Genomic DNA, 25,767 nt, shown 5'->3' on the forward strand with positions numbered 1-25,767 from the left:
GCGTAGCTCGTAGCGCTACGACGGGGTGGCTACGATCAAAGGTTTCTGCTACGCGCGGCCTCACCCCCAAAACAATGGGAACTTCCGCCGCATATCAATGGTCCATCCCGATTGAATGCCCATTGTTCAGACACCGGCATTTCAGGTCAATAGGTCCCAAAGATGACCGTAATCGTAATGCTATGTCCTTAAACTTGTCAAGTGTAACAGCACGGTAGAGTGGGCAAGTGCAGGCCCAGTCCCCGTGACCTACATCTGCGACCCTCGCTCAGGAAGCTGCTAATTTCCACCGCGCGGGCTGAAGCCGACGTCACAGGGCGGGGGGAGCGGCGCGCGGGGGGCCGGGGAGGCAGCGCCGAGCTGCCTGCGAGCCGGCACCGGACCAGTCCGCCGCCCCACTCCGGTCTGAACGCACGCGCCGCTCCTAACAACATAGCGCCAGACACGATAAACACGCAACCCATTACCGATTTAATTTTTTCAAAGTGTCCAATATTTTTGTTGAAGTGCAATAAATGTGTCAATATTTTTTTATATCGACTCTGTGATAGAGGCGGGCAGGCTCGGGCGGGGCGAACTCCTGACACAGTGGCTCAGTCGGCCGCAGGTCGCCGAGTAAGCACCATCGATTTTCTCCACGCAAGCAATACGCGAGGTACGTAACGTCACGTGCAAGTATTTTCATACGGCTATTTCCACGCGGCGCGTATTTCGAGCGGTCTCCGTTCAAGGCCGCATCTGTTTGCGTTTACGCTGCGCCTACGATTGGGAGTTTACGTTACTGTTGTGATCTCACGTGGGATCAGGGAGTTTTCACGGCTATGGGCACGTGCTCGGACTGGCTAATGCGATAACACTATGAAAGCCAAGGCTCCTGCTGCGCATCGTTTCTTATTGTCATGCTAATGTTACCGTGGGATACTACGAGTTAAACGGACTAGTCACATTAAACGTGTAAGTAGTACGCTCGTAAAGCAAGGTTAAGTCATCCCACATCACATTAAAGAAGTACTGTGATATTTCCTTACAAGATGGTGAACACTTTAAGAGTGTTTTACTAAGTTGAGATATATAATGAAGTAGTGAATCCAAGTGGCTAGGACAGGTGTGTTTGCGTTGATGATGGGCATGATCATGACCTACAGCTCGCATCTAAATCAGTCGCAAGTGATAAGCGAGTTGGCAGTTGTTCGGACAGCTTCCATTCAACACGGCCGTATTATTGTACGCGCTGCATCTACCGGCAACATTTATTTTTATAGCTCTTTCATTTATAATTGAATAAACTTTGATACTTTATCAACGAATATCTACTTTTCTTACGGCCCAAATTATAGCCTTCATATTTGATAGTAGGTACAAAGAGACAAGAGCTAGTAGTAAAGTAAAAACTGTATTTTAATAGAAAGATATATATATTTCTATATTCTAGCTAAACTTATATTGTTTAGTATTTAGTATAACTATCTGGTCAACTCATGCTTATATTAGGAATTGAAACCATTAGGAATGTCACTTTTCTGGCAATTTTGTCATAATCATTTTAACGTATTTATGAACGACCTTCAAGAAAAGAGCATACTCCCATCTTAAAGGCCGGCAACACACTTAAATCCCCTCTAGCGGTAATCGCTTACCATCAGGTGATCCGTCTGCTCGTTTGCCTCCTATAATTATAAAAAAAAAACTCTTTTTGGTTTTAATCATTCTCGTTTAAGAATGCACAAAACAGATTCGAATAAATTGTATTTTATTTTTGTACAAATTGTACTTGTTATACTTATATATATGTTTAAGTTACCTAAAGTTTTCAGTTCAGTTATCGGTTTCCGCCGAGCAGGTGCCGTAAAACGGTTATTAAACTCTTATCGCACATATTTCGCAATTATTTCACCCGACAACCAATTTTATCCATGGCGAAAAACTTTAATTAACTCTCGGAGCTGAAACTGCATGTAGTTACATGAAAAACATGTTTCCAATTCTGGATTCAAGTAAAGATTTTATAATGATTATACCTACTTACATCATTTATATTTTATATTACGCTAGCAAGTAGCTTTTTGCTATTTACTTGGAAATTTACCTCGGAAATTTATAATTTATTAGGCCTAAATAATTAATTAAATCTAAATGATACACTGAATAAAAGTGAGTATCCAATTGATAGGTATTAAACACATTATTGTTAAAATGTATGAGTAGTTATCTAAGACTTGACACGTGCGTACCTGCTTATAATAAAACTCCAGTTATTGCACATAAATCACACGCCAAGTGTTCTGTCAATGCCACAAAGAGGTTGATATAATGCCGTTTTTCTGTGTTACTCCAAGGCTACAAATGTACGTAAAAAGAAGGCACTCTTCCGATTCAGTGCTAAACTAGCGACCTCTAGGAGACAACGGTCCAGTAGTTCCCACGTCCACTTCCTAAATCGCGAGATAAAAAACAGCATTGGTCTGTACTGAAGGTTCGGAGCGGAATAGACAAAGGTTAGCCTAAATCAGTGCCTCGCTATTGTCTTTGCAAGTCAAACCAACGCTTAGTTTTAAACTGAGTCCGAAAAAAAATCGTTTTAATTTTTAGCTTGTTAGTTTTCCGAATTACTCTGGTAGTAATAAAGATAAAATAATTAATGATGTTTTATATTTCTGGTACTTTAGCAAGCCTATATTAGGACTTAAGAAATCCGGGCACTAATAGGAATAATTGAATTTATAGGCTATAATTTCGAATATTATATTTGATTATATCATATGTGAGGCATTTGGTCAAACTATTACATTATTTTTAAGAAGCAGAAACGTTTGCGAACGATGCTATTAAACTTAGAATAAATTTAAAAGTGGAAAAAATACTGTCTTGGGTGAGACTTGAACTCCGAATCTCCGCTCTCGCTTTCGCTCTTGATCCGGAGGCCGTGAGTTCAAGTCTCACCCAAGACAGTAATTTTTCCACTTTTAAATTTATTCTAAGCAAACTATTAAAATATGAAATAGGTAAGATTACATCTCTGCATAACACCAGTGGTCCCAAAACGCCGAATCCTATGAATATTTGAACACTTCGTTATCATCATGAGAATATAATAATGACAAACAAACAAGTAGTTAGCTTTTGTGTGTATGTAACCATTGATTGACACACTTTGCCTTGAGCGAGGACGCGTAATTGTAAACATACGTGATATGACTGTTTTCCTAAATCAATCAATCGAGCTGAATTTACGTGGATTTCGTCAACAAATCGCAGGCCCAAAATTACAGGGTTCTATGGTTCACTTTTATCGAACTGAAATTTGAATATTGTTATAGTGACATTGAGACGAATTTCAACTATCTTGAAAATGTAACACAGAACCCTGTAATATTGGGCCAGCGAAATATTACGCATAAAAAAATATCAAAGTTGGTGCTCTTTTATTCATTAAATTTGATAGCCTTTAACTTTGTTAAGGACAGAGTCCATTAAATTTTGCATTTGACAATCGACACCCACTTTTCGACGGCGTCTTATTTAAGTAACCATTTGTTTACTCATTCATTCAATCTGCCCACACTCACTTTTATTTATAACTAAGTGTTTTAGTAGCTTTTTTCATTTTGCTAAAAATACGGGTATACTATGATTGTACGAGTATTTACTTGTTTTATTCTTCTGTGTGCAATATTACATTACTCATGTTTATAACAACACAATTAGTGCCCTGACCACGATAATGTTCGTATTCGTTTTTTTATCATTATATTTTTCTATAATTATAAACGAGTTATGTAGTCAAGTTATTTCAAACAACGTAATAATATCAACATCTTTAATTCCGTAATAACCCAGTAGCCAAACTCGGCCGAAAACGTATTTTTCGGCTGCCACTATTAGGCTTGTTAATGGCATAACATAATGGGCCACGTATTCATGTCAAGGCACCCCCGGCTGGCATCACCTGGTCGAGTCAACGCCAGCGCGGACGACGCCTGCGATGCACAAAAACTGATACACATTACACCACTACTAATTATAAATATGGATACGATTTTATTTCTCATGAATATTTTTATATTGATACCCGCGGACTAAGTACAACTTTTCTAAAGTATATTTCCAGAAAAATGATCATTGACCATTATATTTTATACGATTAGTGGCATACTTTTGTAACTCAGCCAGTAAAGAAATTATAAACGACTATTTCTTAAGTGCCTATATTTAAAATCATCGAAAATATTTGTCATACTTAAAACTAGAAACAGTAGGTACAAGAATCCCTAATTAATTTATTTTTAAACCACGAGTTAATAATACGTAGTTCAATATTCAGTCGTTAAGCATCAATTGATAGCGATTTGAAATCTCAATTAAACATCTCCCTTCAGTCGTGTTTTAATTTATCGCCACTGGTTTCGAATTTCCTACTTTTCACACTTGTATAGTATGTACGACCTCAATTTACCGGGGTCTCTCCCAGAAGTCGTCGGCAACATCAAGGGTCTGCTAGGCTTCTTGGTAGAGCTGGGTTGGCAAGAGTAGTGCCGACAACCCACCACGCATAATGGGCGCGATAATATGACGTCGAATTACGGAAACCCAGCCCGCGAATACCTATAACCTATACTACAATGTACTACTCGAGGATTAATGAACACTGCCTACTTGTACCGTAGTTAACTTCACTTTAATCGATTTTTTACTAATGCCATTGAGTTATATGATGGATTGATTGCAGTCAGCTTTGACTCGTACATGAATAATAAAGTAATGGCAATAACTCTAAACGATTTTTTTTAATATTACATGAGTTTTGTGTGTTGAACTGACATAGATGTCATATACTAAAAAATAAGTGACCAAAGCTCTCCAAAATGGAACCGGTCTCTTCCGCTTACGCTGCTTTCCTGGTTTTCCGTAATAAGTATATACGTTGTATAAAGAATAGTTTTGCATGTTTTAGTACAATTTAACCTGCCTTTGTAGAAGTCTATTTGTATTACCAAAACTTCGGTAGTTAACCACACAAATGGCAATTTACGTAGTAAAACAACTTAACCTTGATATGTATACACAACTTTGGTAGCTATTTTATTCGTTCATTTCGGACTTAAAAGGCTTTTTAGAAATTCATTCGAGCTTTATTTAATGTTTATTTAAAATATCTAGAAGGTAGTGGAAGATGAAAGCAGAAGCATTTGATTTTATTACAAAAGTTATGAGAGAACTTTATATAATTTTCTAATAAAAAATATTTGTATAAGTACATATTTATACAAATATTTACGTACTCGTATGTACTAATTGAGTGTTTGGAAAAGTTCGAACTGTTTATTACCTCACCTGATGGATATTCTCACTTGTTAATAATAGTAAAAAAAAACAACTTCACAGAACAGTTTAAAATGAGACTATTTTTATAATCATTTGTAACCGTAGCGCGTATTATGAAGAATACACTATTTAATTCCACTTAAGCCATAAATTTTGTCGCTGTTTATATTGCTTATTTCTTAATGCTCTAAGCCTTCAGAAAAACAGATTTTATGACGTTTGACCTTGAATAACTTCCGACCCGCACACGATCTATGTGTCGATTTTTAAGAGAACCTCATAAACGCCATAACGAAGGTGTATACGAGTTTCCAGCTTACTATCTCTCATTCCGAGGTGAAATCCTTCATTTTTCCGCATTAAATGCTGTGTAAAATTCAAAAACAATTAGGCCACTTGAACACCAAAATCGATGAACGGCGATAGCCTCGATGATACCTTTTAGACAGTTTACCCTAACTACGGACTAATTTACGTCCTCGCAGTCACGCGAGCCGCGCTAAGGCCTTTTCCTCATTACGCTTTTTGTTTGACTTTTCCTTTTTAACGGCTTTGCTTTTAATGCAGTTTAAGTGATAAATATGAATTAATGGGACATATATATTTTTCGAATTACGAGTAGTTATCGAAGTTAATTGTCATTAAGTTATAATAACAGCATTTATTGCTATTTAGACACCGTCAGTCATTACAATTGATGAAGACGCAAAAATACACCTTATCAGAAATATAATGATTGAAACAGAAACTAGTAAATAATAAGCCATTCATCTGAATTAATTGCAAGTTGATTCGTTTACTGAATTTTACAAAAAAGACAAATTGCTTGAAACGTTACGCCGAGAACAAAATAAAAACCTTTCGTTGTTTACCTATAAATTGTTATCTCGCTTGTTTTATTTGCGCGATGTGTTCATGAGCGGGCTCTTCCAAAAAATTACAAAGTTTAACTATTAGTTCATACTTTCCAAATCTAAAAGGAATATTTCAATCATTACTAAACAGTATAACGTGACTGGAATATCACCGTACGTTCGAAAACACGTCCGAGATGACGCGATAAGCACGCGATACAACTATTTTCTCAATGAATTGCTTTATTTTACTGATTCACGCCTGTTTCGAAACAGTTGAGTAAAAATAACCTAAAACTGTAGGGCGTATTTCTAAACACGTTTTTTATTGGTGGATACTTCGTCGGTTACTTTACTATATATGTTTGTCCTAGATAATTGAAATTATAATAACAATATGCACGTAATTTTTATCTAAAGCACCTACAAACCTACGACTTACGATATGCTTTATGTATATAATGGCATTTAAATTACAAGAATTAATAGCGCACTAATAAGTACGTGGTGGCCTACTTGAATGCAGTTAATATATGTATATAGAAACCTAGTTGAAGTATGCAAGTCTAAATAATTGAGTCAAAGTCAAGGTAACCTTGATACACAGCTGCCAAAATTATCTAACATTCTCAAAGTTAGTGGCACTGTAGGCACTGCAGCTTTAATAAACATGTTAAACAACAATGTTATTTGTAATAATACTCAGGAAAATGAAAACAAGCCAACTCTAGAAAACGAAGCTAGCCAAAAACAACGTTATTGGTCATAATACCTATTGAATCCATTTATTGCATAACGTTATTTAACCTTTTGAACGCCAAGAACACCTAAAGTCGTCGTTACTAGCCGTGCTGTGGGTGCCAAAGACAACTATAGGTGTTATGGCGGACGCGGTCAAAGTAACCTTCACACTTTCGAGTAAGGTTTACATTAGCTCCCTTGCGCCCGGGATTTTGGCGTTTGAGTGATGTTTGTGTTTATGACATAAAGCGTCCAAAGGCTCCATTTATTTAGAGAACAAAGTTAATTGATGCACCTTTGAATTATTAAAAGCGGTCAGTGTTTCAAATCAAGTCATTTTTCACATAGACATACCTATAACAAAATAGGATTTTATATATCCATTCGCCAAAATATACGCAAGGTTAAACTGCCGCATTGTTCATATTCTTTCCGGGATTTGGACTAAATATAACTTACATAATTGTATCTGACTATGCGGCAGTCATGTGAACTAAAGTGACATTATTATGCCTTTATTATGTATCGGACAACTTCCTGAATTGGAAGCTACTTGTACTGCCAAAAATATTTTGGGAAATGAAAATTTGATAAGATTTCGTGTAGCTCCCTTCCATATATCTCCAAATTTTACCAATAGAATTGGAACGAGTTATGGTCAATACCCCTAGATTCCTAATTTTTATTGTTCGTATTTCAAATATCAATTTACCGTTTTCACAGATTTTTGAGTGACGAAATCGAGCGCAGTTTTTCAAAAATCGGTTCCCTCTCCCATGAATATGCTATATTACCTACTTGTATTTGAATTTGAATTAATTTTGGAGAACTCCCAAAGTTATTAAAACCGTTAGCGACTTAAATTAGATTAATTCAATCATTCTCAACCATTCCTATAATTTATTCCAATGATCAAACCAGAATTCTGCCTATATCTCATGCTTTACTTTATTATTATAATTAATGCAAATAGTCGGCTACTTATATTATTATTCTAATTTGCATCGAGTCTGCAAAGTGATTAGGACTTTGTCTCTATGGTAATCTAAAAGACGTCTTAACCTTCCAGGAAAAAACTTGGCTGAAACTGAACTGTCTGACAGAACAATTTAAAATATTTATATTAAAAATACCCTGAAGTTTTGCATTTTGCTTCAGTTTATCGTATATCGCACAAAATAAATATTGAATATGTCAATGCAAGTTCTTATCAAGAAATGCAATATTTTATATTTTTTACTCCTGTTATTATTCTCGTTGTATTTTTGCCACTACATCAACTGGCTAGTAACTTAGTTACATAAAGGTAGCCAATAAACTCTACCTGCATGCATACGCCTTGAAAAATGAAGGAAACTAAGTAAAAATACTTTATGTAAATAATCACTAGGTAGTTAGACACAAGTATTCGTGCTACTAATAGTGTTTATACTTACCTAAAAGCCTGTATATACCCCAAATTTAACATGCCCCACAAGCGCACACAGCGTTCATGGTTAGTTATCCACGAGCGACGGCTCACTGTATCTGCTCATTCGTCGGGATTAATCATTGTATCCTGATTGCGTGCTGCCGCACGGAAACATGTGCGGGGCGATAATCGACTCTACTGCCCATGAAACTAATCTTAAATTGCTCTGGATCTCCTGGAATGATGTAATTTGCGATGTACTGCAAGATCAAATATCTTTTCACTGGGAAGATATGTTCGCATGGTTTTGATTATGGTCTAAAATTGTTAACATGGATTTCATTTTAAGGGCAATTATTTATTAAAAAAGAGCTTAAGTAGGTTTTGACTTATTTAAGAAAAAAATAAGCGAAAACCTACTTAATAAAATTTCAACACATCAGGCAAAATATGGGTGAAACATAATTTATTTCGATTTTGGTCCCTTATTAAATGCTGGGTTTTCAAAAATACGGGAACAAACAGCACAATATGTTAGCACAAAATTAGTAAGTTATCTACTCATTTATAACCTCCCGTTATAATTTTAGCTGGAGAGAAAGTAATAATAATAACACTGGTCCGGTGTCCGTCTGTTCGTATGCCAACGACACGGGACACTTAGTATAAATTTTCCAATTTCTACTGGCAGCCGTTCAAGATTCCCACGATATGCCGTCATAGCACTTCCGCGGATATTTACGACGCCATCTCGTGGTATAATAGTTATGACATAATTCAGATGTGCATCGAACAAGTGGAATAATTATTAAAAATATCTGTTTTGATAAATCGTCTACGTCACAACAGAAAAGACGATTGTAACGGCGCCTCGCTCATTAGGTATTATTAAAAACCTCTCAATCTGTGTGTGTTAAGAAAAGGTATTAATACCATTCACTTGAAAAAGTTGTGTTGTTTAACTTCAAACTCTGATAAATCTATTCGACCCTCTTAGGAAATATCTACCCTATTACCTTTTCTTAATACCAATATCGTTTGTAGTTAAGAGTCTCGGTTTACCTACCTCCTTTCTATATAATTTAGTAAACCCTTTTTATTTAAATTATCATAAAATGTGCCTCTTCTCCATAAATACATTTACTTTATTTTATGACGTGTTTATTTTCATTTCTAAACAAATACCCTGTCCTGCAGCTAAAGTTAAAATCAAAACACGAAATAATCCATTCACGCTCGAAATGTTTCACATTTATCTTTAAGAACATTATTTATTCTGGTCTTACTAAGATTGATTAAACGCTTGTTTACGTTAAATAATGGTTAATTAACATTTTGCCCAAGCATTTTATTTCAAGCATCAAAGTTATTTATATATGCACAAGAATGAAAACAATTGAAGCCTAGCTCTGTTAGTCAAGTTATTGACATAAATAAGTACAGAACGCCGTGTATTTCTGAATCTTTAAATTGTATTAAGTACTTGGCATAGTATTAACTACTATGAAGAGTAGTCTATTTTATTTTGGATGCACGAATGCTCGGATGTCCTATGAACTTACATTACTTACTTTGTATTCGTTTTACTACAGGTACTTGTGCGTTGTGGTAGCATCAGATCGTATAACGTAATCTTAGATTTATGTGAGTTTGTAATACACTCAATAAATATCCTCGTTGGTCACAGAATACAGACTGTAGGTATCCATAAACCGTCTGGGTGAATCCAGCGATCGATTTAGGCTAATCCCGTTTTGGCAGCGAGGCTAATGTTAGGTTTGACCTAGAACTGTATATCGATTGTAAGCCTTTAATAACATTTCTGCATGTTCTTTGAAGTTAGAAATGCAATATTATGTAAGTTAAATGATGGTGAACAGTTAGTTGGATATTGATTCCAAATATTGTTACTAGTTTGGATTTGATTAATGTAGGTATATCTCAGAAATAAAATAACTTAAGAAGAATTCAAAATATGTAATATTAACTTAATAATCAAAGGGCATAAATCAAATGTATTTAAATGAACAATCAACCTTTTAGGGCCTAGAAACATTCAAGACATAATAAAACTAAACTATTTATTGACCGAGCGGAACGAAGGTCTCCGTTTCAGCTTGGACACGAAAGATTTCGTATGTCCGGATGTTCTCGACTACAGGTCGCATTTCTTAATATGAAATTTTGTGATAAGGTTCGAAAATTATATAATTAGATTTTTATTGTCGATTCACACGGAGCACGAGTTTTTATTTGATAACCCACTTCTTTTATAATTTTTTATTCCTATTTCTTAAAACTTAATATAACGAGTAACTGTGCGGAGCTGCGAATACCAACCAATACGAACCCAATTTATTTTTATGACACGTGGTGGATACAGCTTCTGATCTCCAAAATTGATCTAATATTTCAGTTATTGAAATAATTTATCAGATAAGTAATTATAAAAGCAAATCATGTTTCTGACATCTGACCCGGTTCAGCCTAGAACTTCAGATAATTTGCCAATTTAATATCCGTCAGAAACGCCGGAGATATCCGTCACTGTCGAAAATAGGCAAGTAAATAAAACGATACACAGGGCTCGATTACTGGAGTGATCGACTGAAGATACGAAGGCGACAAACGACAACGGCAAATACATCCACGCGACGACATCGACAATGACACACAACAATGAGATCTATTGTCGTTGTCTCTTTGACGCGGTACGTAATTGCCTATTTATTAGTAGTTTCCTGACAAATTTTGCCTGACAGCTTGACTCCTAATGACCAGAATTGCAAAGACATCTGATACTTATGTAGGGATATGTATAAAAGGTTTCGTAAGTTATGTAAAAAAAAAGGATGACATCAGCGACTAATTATTAAATTCGCCCTTAAAAATGGATTTTCAGAGAAATTTTAGTTTTTCTCGAATCAAATTCTCGAGTTCGTATTAGGGCGGTTAGGAGCGTACGGTACTAGTAACGCGCTTGTAAGCTCGTAACAAGCAAGTGTAGGGAAATGTAATGCGCATGTAAGCTAGTAACGCCAAAATGACCGTATTTTTCTTCTTCTCAGTCGTATACTCTTGTCAGTGTAGTCGTGGTACAGGACGTACGAGAAAAATACGCTAGGTCTGAAACCGCTTTTACTCAGTCTGCGCTACCTACTCTTTGTTTTGACATAGTTCAAACTAGTTCAAACCTTGTATCAAAGTCAAGTGCCAACTGCACCTATTGGGGTGACGATGACTTTATGTTTTCTAGACCTATTCATGATTGTTTACAAGCACGTGTTGGAACAGATGGTAACAGGTAAACATTGAATCAGTTAGTATTTAGCTACCTAATGAAATGGTAAATGCGCAGTTAAAACGTGACTTTTATCGCAAAAAACACATCGCTCGTAAAAAGTACGAATTGTTCCATGCTAAATATTTCTGCTCAAATTTAACTTTTGGTTATGGAATTATCGAAAATATGACAAGTATAACTGATGTCACCTTTTTCTACCAGGAATGGCTTGCAGAAATAGTAAGTCTTGAATAATGAACGTGATTGAGTGAGAATGCAAACGATAGTAAGAGTGGTAACATGTGAGTAATAATAATAAATATTGAATGGGGGTAGATAGTAAACTACTGTATGTGGATTAGCAAGTACCTAATTCGCAGCGCGTCAGGTACTCTTCGAAATAGTTAAATATTTATAAAAGTAGGTTACTGTGGTCAACTAGGCCACACTGATAAATAAATAAAAATAAATAAGACTAAGCCACTTTAACAAATTGCGTCAGTGAACCATCTGCTTTGTAGTCTGTGACGCAGTGAAAAACAATGAAATAGTTATTTGTTTAGCTGTAACGACGTTGTGTAATTGTACACAGAAGTGATTCGCCTCGCTTGACGACCGGTCAAAGAATCTCTTTCACACTGTGTAGGTTAGCTAGGATTGTTTTCATGATAGTCAATTGTTCATAGACCGTGACGGTCGATTGCTTACAATCAAACAATACGAGGAGTAGGGCCAATATGGTCGGCTCTTTATCATTTGTCACCATGCCTGTCACGTTCTAACAAGTATGTAAGTGCGAAAGTAACGTATGATATGACAGGTGATAAAAATGCGACCATGATACCTCTGCAGGGGTCTACGTATCGTCAACTACGTTTTGTTAATTTGTATTATATTAAATAGACCTTGTATTTGATCATACATGAATAAAATTAAAACCTACATACTTTCAGCTGTGTATAGCAGCATATGCATGATTTTTAATGAATTTAAAGCAACTTTAAGGGAAGGTAAATGTAAATATGTTAAACTTTAATTCCAATGATAGCCTTTATCCCACATACACATACCTTTCAATGAATGATTATTGAAAGTGGCAAAACTAATGAGACAATATTAAGCACTCGAACCTTTTCGTTTAGTATTTCAATAAGTGTAATAGTAAAACAGATTGTTCTCTTTTAATGAAAACGTTATGGTCGTTATTATACACATTAGCACACATTAGAACAAAACCTAAAAGTAATTTATTTTTAAGCAGCATCGCCCAAAATGTTTTCGTGTTTATTTCTGTAGTAGTAATTATTTTTTTCCTTTGTAATGTTTTACTGTATGTGTTATTTGTCGTGGCTTCACCGAATGGGCCCTACGGAAGACCAGCGCTGGCTTCATAGCTACCATTATGCTGATATCGGTCCATTGCGGTCGGTGATGTGCACTTAATGTTCTGTACTTCTGTTTTTGCTGCCTTTACATGTTTGTGACTGTCACGAATAAAAATCGCAAAATGCGCATTGCCCGGTTTAACCGTGCCAGTTTCCATGACGTCACAAGTTATCTCAGCAGACAATCTGCGTGCTGCGTTATCTAGTCCGCAGTCGATGCGGCCGGTTGGGACAAACAAGGATATTGAATGATGGGGTCACTTCCCCCGGCCTTAAAATGCATCCGTCGATCGCAATTGAAGTGTGGAACGTGAATTAGCATGATTTATCAAGGTTTTTGTAAATAATAAAATATATGGTTAGCTTTATTTCACTAATTTGCTGGAATTTGTTGCAACAGCGTCTAAACGGCCAATTCGAATGTGCATCAGGGTGCCTAGCCGAGCTGACAATCGTTTGAACTACGATGCCGAAACGCTTTGTTTCTATAACTCTGCCATATTTGTGCGACAGATATAGTTCCGTTTCGTTCGCTACGGAGCGTAAACGATTGGCATCTTGGCTACCCACCCTGACATCAAACCAATATTAGAATAATATTCCCCTGATATATATGCGGACAATTCTAAGCGAAATGAACCCCCGAATGACAGCTAACTATGATTCCAATAGGTATTATTCTAATATCGGTTCGATGTCAGGTTCACGTCCGAATTCGCCTTTCAGGCACGGTGAACAACAACCGTGCCTTGGGGACCCAGATAGAAATCGGCCCGACAAACCTCACTACAATTATGTATACATGCGGTGTGGGTACCTGAGAGTCTACCACAAACACCGATGTTCATAAATTGTGGGCATCTATCTTTTACTCCACTTCAGGCGTGATTAGAGTGCCAGAGAAAGATGCCTGCAATTTGTGAACTACAGCGTTCGCGGTAGGCCCCCTGTTACGTTCGCCGATCGATAGCCATTGATTGGTTGTTATTCAATGGGGCGCGTCATGGTGTGATTTGTTAGTAGGTAGGATGAAGTTTCATGTCAGCACTAGCATGTCAACCTGATTCCTAATTAATCACTAAAACGAGGATGCTTCCCAATTTAATCTATTAGGAGTAGTAGGGGAACGTACGGTGGCGTTTACTTATCGAAGTAGGTACATACAAGAAGCAAATCAAGATCATAATTATAAAGTCTGCACTAAGCAAGCTTGCATCCATGGGAACTCATTACAAAACCCATGTTACGCCTCAGAGCGCAGCAGCGTTCATGAATGGGTTGACATTGGCATACGACGCGGATTTCCAGGGTCAGTTTGATTGGACTCATATTCTGTTTTTTACTTCACCAAGTGTAGTGGGTAGACATCAGACGAACCATGTTATGCGGTTATCGAGGTGGCCGTGAGGTAAAAGTCACATGATTCCACAATTCCACAATATTTTTTATAGGATTTTGTTACATGTTATTGTCGTAATTATCTCTACTAACCCTACTGATATTATCTGTCTATCTGTTTGTCTGATACCTCTGCACGCTTAAACCGCTGAACCGATTTAGATGAATTTTGGTATGCAGATAATTTGAGGTCCGAGAAAGCACATATGGTTATTTTTAACAATCATTATCATCATCATCCAATCCCACGTAGACGAAGTTGCGGGCAGAAGCTTAGGATGTACTAGTGGTACCTAAATATAAACATAGTCCATAGGTTTAAACTCATAGGTATACATAATAGACATGACCACCACTCGGCTATTGCTATTGCTTCGGACCCGCAGTCTACAATCAATTAAGTACTTACCCGACTGTATTAGAAACGCAACTTCCACTGAAGAAATCAAATCTAAACGAAAAAAAGCGGCTTCTTGAGAAGATGTTTTAGGATTGTAATGATGTTTTAGACATTCCACTAGCGATTTGATAATTAATGCAGACTAGAGCGTGATATTTGTATTTATATTTGTTATATTCCCATTAAATGTAATTGATGTTTTGATCATTATAATAATTAAATTCATTAATAGATTAATATAAGGTATATGCACGACATATACTAGACAAATATTATGTAAAAAAGACATGTAACAATTGTTATCAAAAAGATTTTCTTTTTCTTTTGTTACACTCGTTTGCCCACACACATTTATTTTCAAAGTACTCTGAGTACCTTATACGTACTTTTCTTCTTTTTTTATAAAATATGGCCTCCATGAAGTAATTTTTTTTCTACCTTAAAACAAGCGTCAACAGTCATACTGTATGCTAATGATTTACTTTTTTGTTTCAGGTAATTAAAACATAACATGCTTCAAATTAGAACTGCCACTTCGAATTATTTGTAAGTAAGCAATTTGTACTTTCAATGCCAAGTTAGAGACAAATATGGAACGGTCCATCAGTTCAATTGTGTTTTTTGCTCCTTAAATATTTTCAATGTATCTACAAAAAAGTGTAATGTTTTTTTATTAACCGGTTGTCTTAATTGTCACGAAAACGAGACAAACGTACAAATAGATATTACAAGTGCGCGTGACTGTGGCTGTTATTTAAGCCCATCATAGGTGGCGCGATAATATATATTAATATACCGTAAGATAGTGACAGATATCTATAGTATAGTTAAGCACCACACACGCCAACGAAACCAATATATATATCGCTGTCTGTCTAACACCAACATTGTGAGAGAGACGAAATATACCAAAATATATCGTAATATACCGAGCTATACATCGCAAAGTATTTTAAGACGCCTTGCTATAAGATATCTTAAGATACCAAAATATATGTTATAGCTTCGTGCGTGGACTCTGTCAAATGGTACGTAAAATATAACGTAAGATGCCTTGCTATAAGATATCTTAAAATACCAAAATATATGTTATAGCTTCCTGTGTGGACTCTGTCAAATGGTACGTAAAATATATCATAAGATGCCTTGCTATAATATATCTTTTGGTATATTATCGCTCCGTCTGTGACGGGTTTTAAATTCGTACGATGGCAGCCGCGTTGTTATGTGTGTTCAGTAGAGGCAACCCTTTACCTGTAATCGTCAAAAATAGTAGCCCCATGAGCGCACTTGGCCTGGCTAACGTTACGTCAGTTCATAATGATAACGATTTACGTCATAACCTTACTATTTAGACTGCTCGGTTTTAAACCACAGCGCTCTTGGGGACTCCGCTGCTCGCTACGTATCGTCATAAATAAAACGTGTCACGCACTGAGCCAGCTCTATCAATGGGTGACATTGGCACACGCCGTTAAGTGCCAGGGCCACTTTTTTAATAATCGTACGTGGTATTGATTTAATCATGTAGTGTCAATTGCTTTAGCGCATTAAGATGCATCTGATATTCCTTATAACTACCGTAGAATTTTCCCTTTAGCTAGGGTTGCCATTCGTCCCGTAATGTGGGACGTAATATTTATGTGTCGCGTCCCGTATTTCTTCCCTATATCAATACCGCTGCAGTATATGCAGAATACCTAAATACGTACTTAAAATAAATATACATGGTCACAATCAGATGATTGATAGGTGGTTAAACAGAGATCTGTTTAACCACCTATGTGAGTTAAAGCTATGCGGATACGTATTTGTACAAGTAATGCCGTTACTACCCCATTGCGCATTGTCCCGTATATGAGTCCCAAATAATTATGGCAACCCTACCTTTAGCGCCAACATCCACTTTGTTTAATAATATTTTTTCTTATACTTTTAGAAAATGCATGTTGTAGAAAATCTAATTATACGCCCTAGCTCAGGTGTTCCCAAGCATGTATAACAGATGCTAATGGGTTTAAAAATACAACAAACAATATAACTTTTTGGGATTACTATATGGTCTCTGAATTATAAAGACTACTAATTTAACATCGTAACTTTCGTTTCATTCATTACCAAAAAAGAAAGTTACAACTTACATCGGTCGATGAATGTGACATTGGCAGACGCCGGCGTTCGCCAGGGCCGTTAGTTTTAATTGGATTAAGAGAATACAAGGGGTTTATTACGATTATGGCGGGTTTATTATATTTTCATAGGATTAACACGGCGTATTCTTGCGATATGCTTTAATTTTTGCAATACTTGCTTACAGAATTATTTTAAATTCAGTGACGATTGAAATTTGTTCATTTATAATCGAACGATATAACTCGAACTTGAACAAGAATGCTTGATTGCGAACATCGTGGTACCAGTACTTACCAAAAACGAAGCACCAAAAATCTAGATAGACAATCCCGTCTGAATAAGCTAATCTGGTGGAATCCCGTCTTATAGTCATTCAGTGTGCGGCACTATGCGGCACAAGCATTTTTGTACTGAATAAGCTTGTGCCGCACACCTTAATAGGAACCTTCTTATTTTGTCAAGATAGTCACGATACGGCACAGCCGTTACGTGTATGAAATCTAAATTAGGTCTGAAACCAGACTTTTAGACAGGCGAGGCCTTTCCCAAGTCTTACAGTAGCGGTTTGCGTGACAAATAATCAGGTTACAATTACGAAGTCTCACAGTGGGCATTATTTATTTAGTCTGCAAACTAACTAAGTGGAACTAGTTTTCCCTTTGAGTTGGGAGGTCAAAAAGAGATTTCATAAAGAAGTTCTGGGAAAGATGGGGTAGATATTGTAGCAAATCGGAATCCAGGCATAATTCGACAGAACTGACCATCTGGTTCGTTGAATAATGCAAGTATTTTTTATTAAAAAAAACCGGCCAAATGCGAGTCGGACTCGCGCACCGAAGGTTCCGTACAAAAATTTACGGTTTTCGCAATTTTCCTTTTATCTGCGCTATAAGACGTTGCTATAAACAAGCTATAAAAAAAACACCATCTGCTCTAAGGCTAATACAATTCAAATCCTTAACTAATAAGGAAGATTGTTTGCACAGTTTGATCACCAATTAAAATCAGTGCCCGATTCATCTATCTAAAGGTCAGGACTCCGGCTGAATACACACGAGCTAGGACCTTAACACGATTACGCAAGGTTCAGAATATATTAGCACATATTAGATACTTGTTGCCTTTTATGTCGAATACATAGCGCAAGGTACGTAGAAGCGCTGGTGGCTTAGCGGTAAGAGCGTGCGACTTGCAATCCGGAGGTCGCGGGTTCAAACCCCGGCTCGTACCAATGAGTTTTCAGAACTTATGTACGAAATATCATTTGATATTTACCACTCGCTTTTCGGTGAAGGAAAACATCGTGATCTAATCCTAACAAGGCCTAGTTTACCCTCTGGGTTGGAAGGTCAGATGGCAGTCGCTTTCGTAAAAACTAGTGCCTACGCCAAATCTTGGGATTAGTTGTCAAGCGGACCCCAGGCTCCCATGAGCCGTGGCAAAATGCCGGGACAACGCGAGGAAGAAGAAGAGACATAGCGCAAGGTACGTATGTGGTTATATAGGTACGAGGTTTCCGGTCATCAATGGCTAACATTAAATATATAGTGAATATTTCTTGGTAGAGAATATTAATATAGTTACATTTTATTTTATATCTAAAATATAATGAACAAAAAAAACATTGCATTCATAAATTTCCACGGGCTTTTTTATTTAATTTCATGCTGCATTAAAAATGAATGCCCGTGCATAATTCCGATATGCCGATATAATTAATAGATACACAATTTTAGCTAAATAGCAACATATTGCGTAAGTATTAGGCCTTATTTCCGCTTGCAACGACCGTCAAACTAGTAATTTAGGTAGTGGTTAGTGCGATAACAACAATCGATCACTCAAAAACAAAAAAAGAATCTGGTAAACTAACATCAACCCCAATCGTGTTGCCACAAAGTTGAAGTTCGCATAAATTTAATTTAACTTAATGCATTTTGGTTGTCAATGTAGTGTTTGCCCACGATTTAGCAGCATCACAATTGGTGAGAATTGATATTTCACATCGCATCACGACCTTGTGACGTCACAGAGCAATGTCACGTCCATTGCGTGACGGGAGACGGTTTGACTTCGCGCGTGACTTGTCAACCGCCGTACGTAGAGCCGTCGCTGCGAAGTGGCGGTAGGTGGGGAGAGCTCAAGGGCGCGTGGTTTTGTTCACCGGAATATCAATTAGAATGTGGAAGAGATGGGACCTTGAAAAACGTATTTATGACAGTTTTTTTTATATTTTGTTACGTATTCCGTTTAAAAACATGTAATCCTCTGTATATATCCATTATGTATATTGTTATTGTAAATAAAATTCATATGTAATAAAATATGTATGTACTTTGTCGTAATATACTTATTCTTTATAAATTAACAGAACATTATTTCTTGCGATATTTAATTTATGTTAACGATTCTGCATGATCTCATAAATCATAATATCAACATCAACAAGATAGATATTTTATTAAACTCCATATATCATTATAGACATTAGATACACATTTTTGAATTTATTGGAATCTAAAATGGATGCCACCTGAATACTTGGCCGGGCCTTAAAGGCTCAGACTGTCAAAGCAAAAGCCAGGGCAGGCCCGATATAGAACGTTTGCGGCATTAATTGACCGCTGGAACCCTTAAAGAATCGCTTCCTTCTATTTTCGAATTCCTTTTTAACGCGCCATAGGTTATGAATCGCTTAAAACTGTGCAAAAACTGAATGTGTAAACGCATTAAAATTTTAACAAAAACTAAAATTGTAAATCAACTAATGTTTTGGTAAGCTCCATAGTCTTTCAATTATTAAGAATTGAATGACGACCCGATTCGAAGAATGAGATACAATAACGATAAGGTTTCATTTAGATATCGTTTGTATGTCGTATAATTGACAGAAACAGCTCGATTCGGGCAACCAATGTCACTTTGATGTTAGAAATATCGTAGATAGATCTTATTGGGATCCCAGCGGCATCGAATTAAACGTCAATTTTGACATGTCGTTTAGTAATTCATCTTTTAAAGATCTTTTCAAGATTTTATCTTTGTCTTAATCATTCTTCGAATCGGGCTGTGACTTTGTTGGAATTTTGGCACAAGAGTTTTTTTTTAGTTTGATAACAAGATAATGATACTTTTTATCCAAGACATAGTTCCACAAGCCGTTCAAGCGTAAATTTTGTTCAGTAATTTATTCGTCGCGGGCAAATGCTAGGTAAAAATAAATTCTCCTGATAATACCCCCAGTCAGGTGACTTTAAAAAATGCATCGCATCAGTATTTTCAGCATCATAAAACATTCAGTCAGCGGAACGCTGACCGACCAGCGCCCAGCGCCCGTGACATTGCCGAGGTCGGCTTTGAGTCAAGATGACAAACGACCCGGCATTTGCGTTACGTTTTTAGTGATCCCAGGTTAGGTTAGGTTACATTGAAAGTCAAAAGGCCTAACGTAATCCTCATATATGCCAAAATCATCTAAGAGTCACCCTCTCAGTTATACTTCAACACCCTAGAGGGATAAAGATTCTAATTTCACCATGACCATGGATATTTGTTCCTGAGTCATGGGTGTTTTCTATGTATTTAAGTATTTATAAATATTTATATATTATATATATCGTTGTCTAAGTACCCTCAACACAAGCCTTATTGAGCTTACTGGGACTTAGTCAATTTGTGTAATAATGTCCTATAATATTTATTTATTATTTATTCATTTCAATGCCAGCGTGCTACCCCGGTGGTAGGAGCCATTTATACAAAAAGAGTTTAAAAAGATTTTATCTACACACATATCATAAACACTCTATGATGCCTTCAAAATCCGAAAATAATGGCCAACATTACGATAAACTGTTTTGTTACAACAAATTTCTTATCTGTGATAATGTAGTAATAGCTTCATAACTACATCAAAATCGATTTGGTTATGCATTCAAATTTGGAACAACTCTGAAAAAAAATGCAATTCGATTTGACCTCTATTCTAATATCAGTCGAGATGCCTTTTTGTTCGAAATGAAATGTCAATTGCATACAATTTTGACATATCTCACATGTTAGTTTGTATCGAATGATACGGAAATAGGCCCCCGACTCTAGGTTGTCTCTGAATTTAAAAAAAAACTACATGCGTGAAAAAAGGTTTTCATTTACCACCATTTGACATACAGTTTATCTTTTAATTAGTTTTAAGTATAAAATGAATATGTTTTGTTGTTTTTAAGGTAACTATAGCAACAATTTCTTGTAAAACAAGCGATAAAAATATTTCGGTGACGCCTACTACACTATTTGCTATATTTTATGTTACCTAATGTCTGTCATTGTTAGCAATACCTAGTGTACCTATCACTAATGCCCAGCGTTAGTAGCAGGGTATGATCTATGTGTCTTTGTAATGAGACATCTGTCATTGATGACATGATGACCGACATGACATGTAGCAACAGCGAGTGCCAATTAGATAAAGAATAGGTCATGCTAAATAATTAACACTTACAATTGTGACGACCGGTCTGGCCTAGTGGGTAGTGACCCTGCCTACGAAGCCGATGGTCCCGGGTTCAAATCCTGGTAAGGGCATTTATTCGTGTGGTGAGCATGGATATTTGTTCCGGAGTCATGGGTGTTTTCTTTGTATTTAAGTATTTATAAATATTTATATATTATGTATATCGTTGTCTAAGTACCCTCAACACAGGCCTTATTGAGCTTACTGTGGGACTTAGTCAATTTGTGTAATAATGTCCTATAATATTTATTTATTTATTTATAATTTTAAATCTGTCATATAGATGTCCGAGAGATAATACATTCGGATAAAAAGATTTAATTTATAGCATTTTAATCCAGTATTCTCTATTTTAGCTATACATGTCATAAAATAAAACCAAAATAATAGCACAATACAAATAACAATATTATGAAAGGAATAGCAAGCCTCATTTTTATCTCTTATCGCATTGGATAAGACTTTCGTCACATTTAAGAAAAACTAAACTAAGAGGCGAACGCGCCGCCGGTATCCACGCGGATAAATGATAATAACCCGTCAATCGCGTTTTAAGCACGTATAGTTATACCGTGACAATGTAGGTGTAGCAATAATTTTATATTAAGTAAATAATTATGTAACAGTCGGCAGCCGACCATAAAATAAAGCCGATCGTTAAGATCCTATGTAATGTTTTTATGTTAGTTTAGTCAGCAAACGAGCAGACGAGCCGCCTGATGGGAAGCGGTCATCGTCGCCCATGGACATAAGCAACATCATATAAGCCACTTAAGCGTTGCCGACCCTTGAGAACCTGAGAGAAAAGAATTAGATTTAACAATTCTGCACGGCATCGTGGATGACACGAAGAGCACACTGTCCAGAAATAGGAGGCCGCGCGGCTCCGTCGACTCAGGACAATGATTTTCACGATTCACGAAATGCCTAGGACTTTCATGATCTGCCTAATTTTACGATCGTCCGCCGACATATCTGATGTCACTGACTTCTTATATATATGTAGGTCTACCGTTTAAGTGAGGCAGTTGGTAAGAAGTTATTATGGTTGCTACGGACTTGTTGAAGTCTTCGCTGCATGAAGCTGATTTCTATTATACAGTGTGTTCCTCTAGCCATTGGACAAAGCCGAAAGGGTGCATTAGGGTATTTAGAACCAGTATACAAAGTATCATAACAACCGGTGCAGCGGTTACGAAGAAATTAACAAATTACGATTTTTTTGCAGCTCCTGAGGTAATATATCCTCATAGAATAGTATGAAAGCTTTTTCGACCTTTTTGTTTTTTTTTATATTTATGACACTACTAAGATTCTGACTTTTAACAAATGTCATCATTGCCGAACATTTTCGAACAAGTTGTCATAAACTGCCAATGCTAATACAGTACTTTTCGTTGTCGATTATTGGAAATAACTTTTGTTTGATTTTTTTTGTATCTTTTGTTCTAATTAAAAAAATATTAACGTTAGAGCATTCCTGAGAAATAACCCTTACATGGTATTTCAGGGTTTATCCAATGGATAAGGAGGACACACTGTCTTAAGCAACTGAAAACCTAATGTATCAACTAGTTTTAGTCTCAAAACTCAGCAAACTTCTGCTAGAAAAATTCACCGCTCAACTTCTTTACCAACCTCGAGATAAGTGGTAGAGCTACACTTTGTCATTCCCTGCAGAATTAACAATAAACAATGTAAACAGTTGTGCGACGTTTGGAACACAATCGAATGATAAGACTCTTTGTGTGCGAGATACAAAGATTCCCTTTAGTTAATTATATTTTAGAGTTCAGAACTTAAAAACAAATTGGGGACAGATCGACCTTGCCCCAAACTTAGTAAAGCTGTTACTATGGGTACTAGATGACGATAAACATACGTATATAGATAAATACATACTTATATACATAGATAAAATGACTCAGGAACAGATATCAGTGTTCATCACACAAATAAATGCCCTTACCGGGATTCGAACCCGGGAGCATCGGTTTCATAGCGGTCACTACCCACTAGGCCAGACCGGTCGTCCAAACTTAAGTAAACAGTTTCATTAAAACACCTAAGGAATTATCTTTAAGTCAGAAAAAACTCTAAGAATAAAGTAGTATCTTCATTATGATTGATGTTTATTCCAATTCTTAAAAATAGCAGTAATAAAAAATAATTACAAATGGCTGGCTGGATACCTGATTTTATTACTAATGAGGAAATAAAACGTAAGAAAACAATTTCCAGCACGCAATTGATACTTCAAACAACAAGAATCGTCTCATAAATATGGTACGAGTACTACGCTCTTATTACACTGGAATAATATGCTATGGGACACATTTTTGAGTAAGATGTGTACACCCATATTTTTACACTTGACTGTACTACGTTTTAGAAAAATACCGTTTACAACTAAATACAAGTAACGAAATCAGTAATCTAATGACCTTGTTAAATAGACGCCGAAACCCACCTACATACCAAGGATTGATTTTACAGCACATTTTCTATTAAAGGGTGAAACAGATTATATGGGTAACCTTACCACCCTCGTGCGAATAATAGCTCCATTACCATCGACCTCGGTTTTATTGTTCACTGTGTTGTGTCAGTATAACGAAAATAAATATAAACGCTTCCGCTAGAAAGGGGTAAGTTATGTAATGCTTTCAGGATATTAACTGTTGTGGACTGAGTGAAATTTGATTTTTAGCACTTGCGTAATTGGGTGTTGTAAATTTGATATATAACTACTACAATGTACTACGTATGTTTTAAATGATGAACGTATTTCGTTTAAGCTTTTATTTTTATGTAACTGCATTAAATTCATTTAATAAAAGTCACTTTTGTGAATGATATTATAAAAGTTAAAGACTTTATTGTAAATATCCCGTTTTTCCTATTTGAGTCTCAAATAGGTACTGAAAAAATATATCCCGCCTGAAAGGGTGCAGCGTAAAATCAGCTTTAGATTTCCTTAACTTTCTACAGGAAAGATATGACCGAGTTGAGCATACTATAAAATGTATATGACCCAAATGGATTGAGAGATCGTTCTACGCCTTTATTCGTAATCAAGAACGAGTTCAGTCGTTCTGTGTTTTCATTTTTATTTTAAGGGTTTTTTGTAAACCAGTGAATATTTATACACCTATTAAAGGTATATGCCACACAATACTCAGTATATGTCAGTCAATTGTCAAGTGAACGAAACTAGATTTTATTGAAACCATTTGAATATCAAATGAACCAATTCCCCAATTTCCTTTCATGACAAATACCTTACATTCCAATGTATCCTTAAACCTCATTGGAAACAGAGGGAAATATTCTACCTATCCCACGAGCCTACATCAATCAAGTTTTTCCCGGGTCTCTAAGGAATTTCGTATAAATAGCAACATTAATCATTATGGACGAAAGGCCCAGTTTGCCGGTGTCACGTTTATCCGCGATATCTCCAATTTATCCCAGTGTTGCCAGACAAAGAATGCGAATATTCCTTCAATCAAAATATGTTATCTGAGAAATGACGCGGTCTATATATTTCTGTTCCTTTTTTAGTGAGGATTCCTTTGTATAAAAGGAACTATTGGAGTGAAGAAAATATGTGATATTACTAGCATACTTGCTACAGAGTATGTAAGTATAAATCATTTATTATATAATTATTAAACAACGTCTCTGGTTAACATGTTAACACGCAAACATTAGTATATAGCAGCACGGTTGCATTTTTATCACCTGTCACTATGCCCGTCACTTTCGCGCTTACATACTTGTTAGAACGTGACAGGCATGGTAACAAATGATAAAGAGCCGACCATCTTAGCCTTAATGGATAAGTAATCATTATTCTACTGATTTCAATAACTCTAAAAGTGGCAGTAAGATCACACCATTAGCAATTCAATGGGCTATATATAAACGAAATTCCTCGCCAAAGCGGTTTAAAGTTTCAAGCAATTTATTAAGGCTATTGTTAAGAGATCATAAAGTTCCAGAGTGTTTCGGCTACCGATGACGTCGCTGAATCGATTGGGGTAACGCCTACACTGAGAAAGCTGGCCGCGTATTCTATACGGTTTCACGAGCTAGAGTTACACCAAGACAAGTCAGCAAAGATTTTGATATATACGCTGTGTAAGTGTTATTTATACGTCATAATTTCGTAGGGGTTTGAGTGTGCTATCAAAGCCGTTGCAGACTTGTCTTGGTCTGACTCTGAGTTCATGGGTGGACCAGTGAGCCCAGGTTTTGGATTATTATGTTTTGAGTTAAATCTAAAAGCCTCGAAAAAGGATTGCCCGCGATCTATCACTGAAGT

General features: G+C 36.3%; 1 protein-coding gene across 2 annotated transcripts in view; it reads left to right on the forward strand.

Moving 5' to 3' along the window:
* Window positions 1–375: 375 nt before the first annotated feature.
* Window positions 376–25,767, forward strand: part of LOC133521233 (protein Tob1) — a 64,428-nt gene continuing 39,036 nt past the window's right edge. The window contains exon 1 of one of the 2 annotated variants that reach the window (XM_061856078.1): window positions 376–655. The gene's annotated coding sequence lies outside the window, so the exon portion shown is untranslated. The remainder of the gene's footprint in view (window positions 656–25,767) is intronic. The other variant, XM_061856077.1, reaches the window with a different exon arrangement.

This window comes from Cydia pomonella, chromosome 9 (assembly GCF_033807575.1).
Source record: "Cydia pomonella isolate Wapato2018A chromosome 9, ilCydPomo1, whole genome shotgun sequence".
NCBI classification, from domain to species: domain Eukaryota; kingdom Metazoa; phylum Arthropoda; class Insecta; order Lepidoptera; family Tortricidae; genus Cydia; species Cydia pomonella.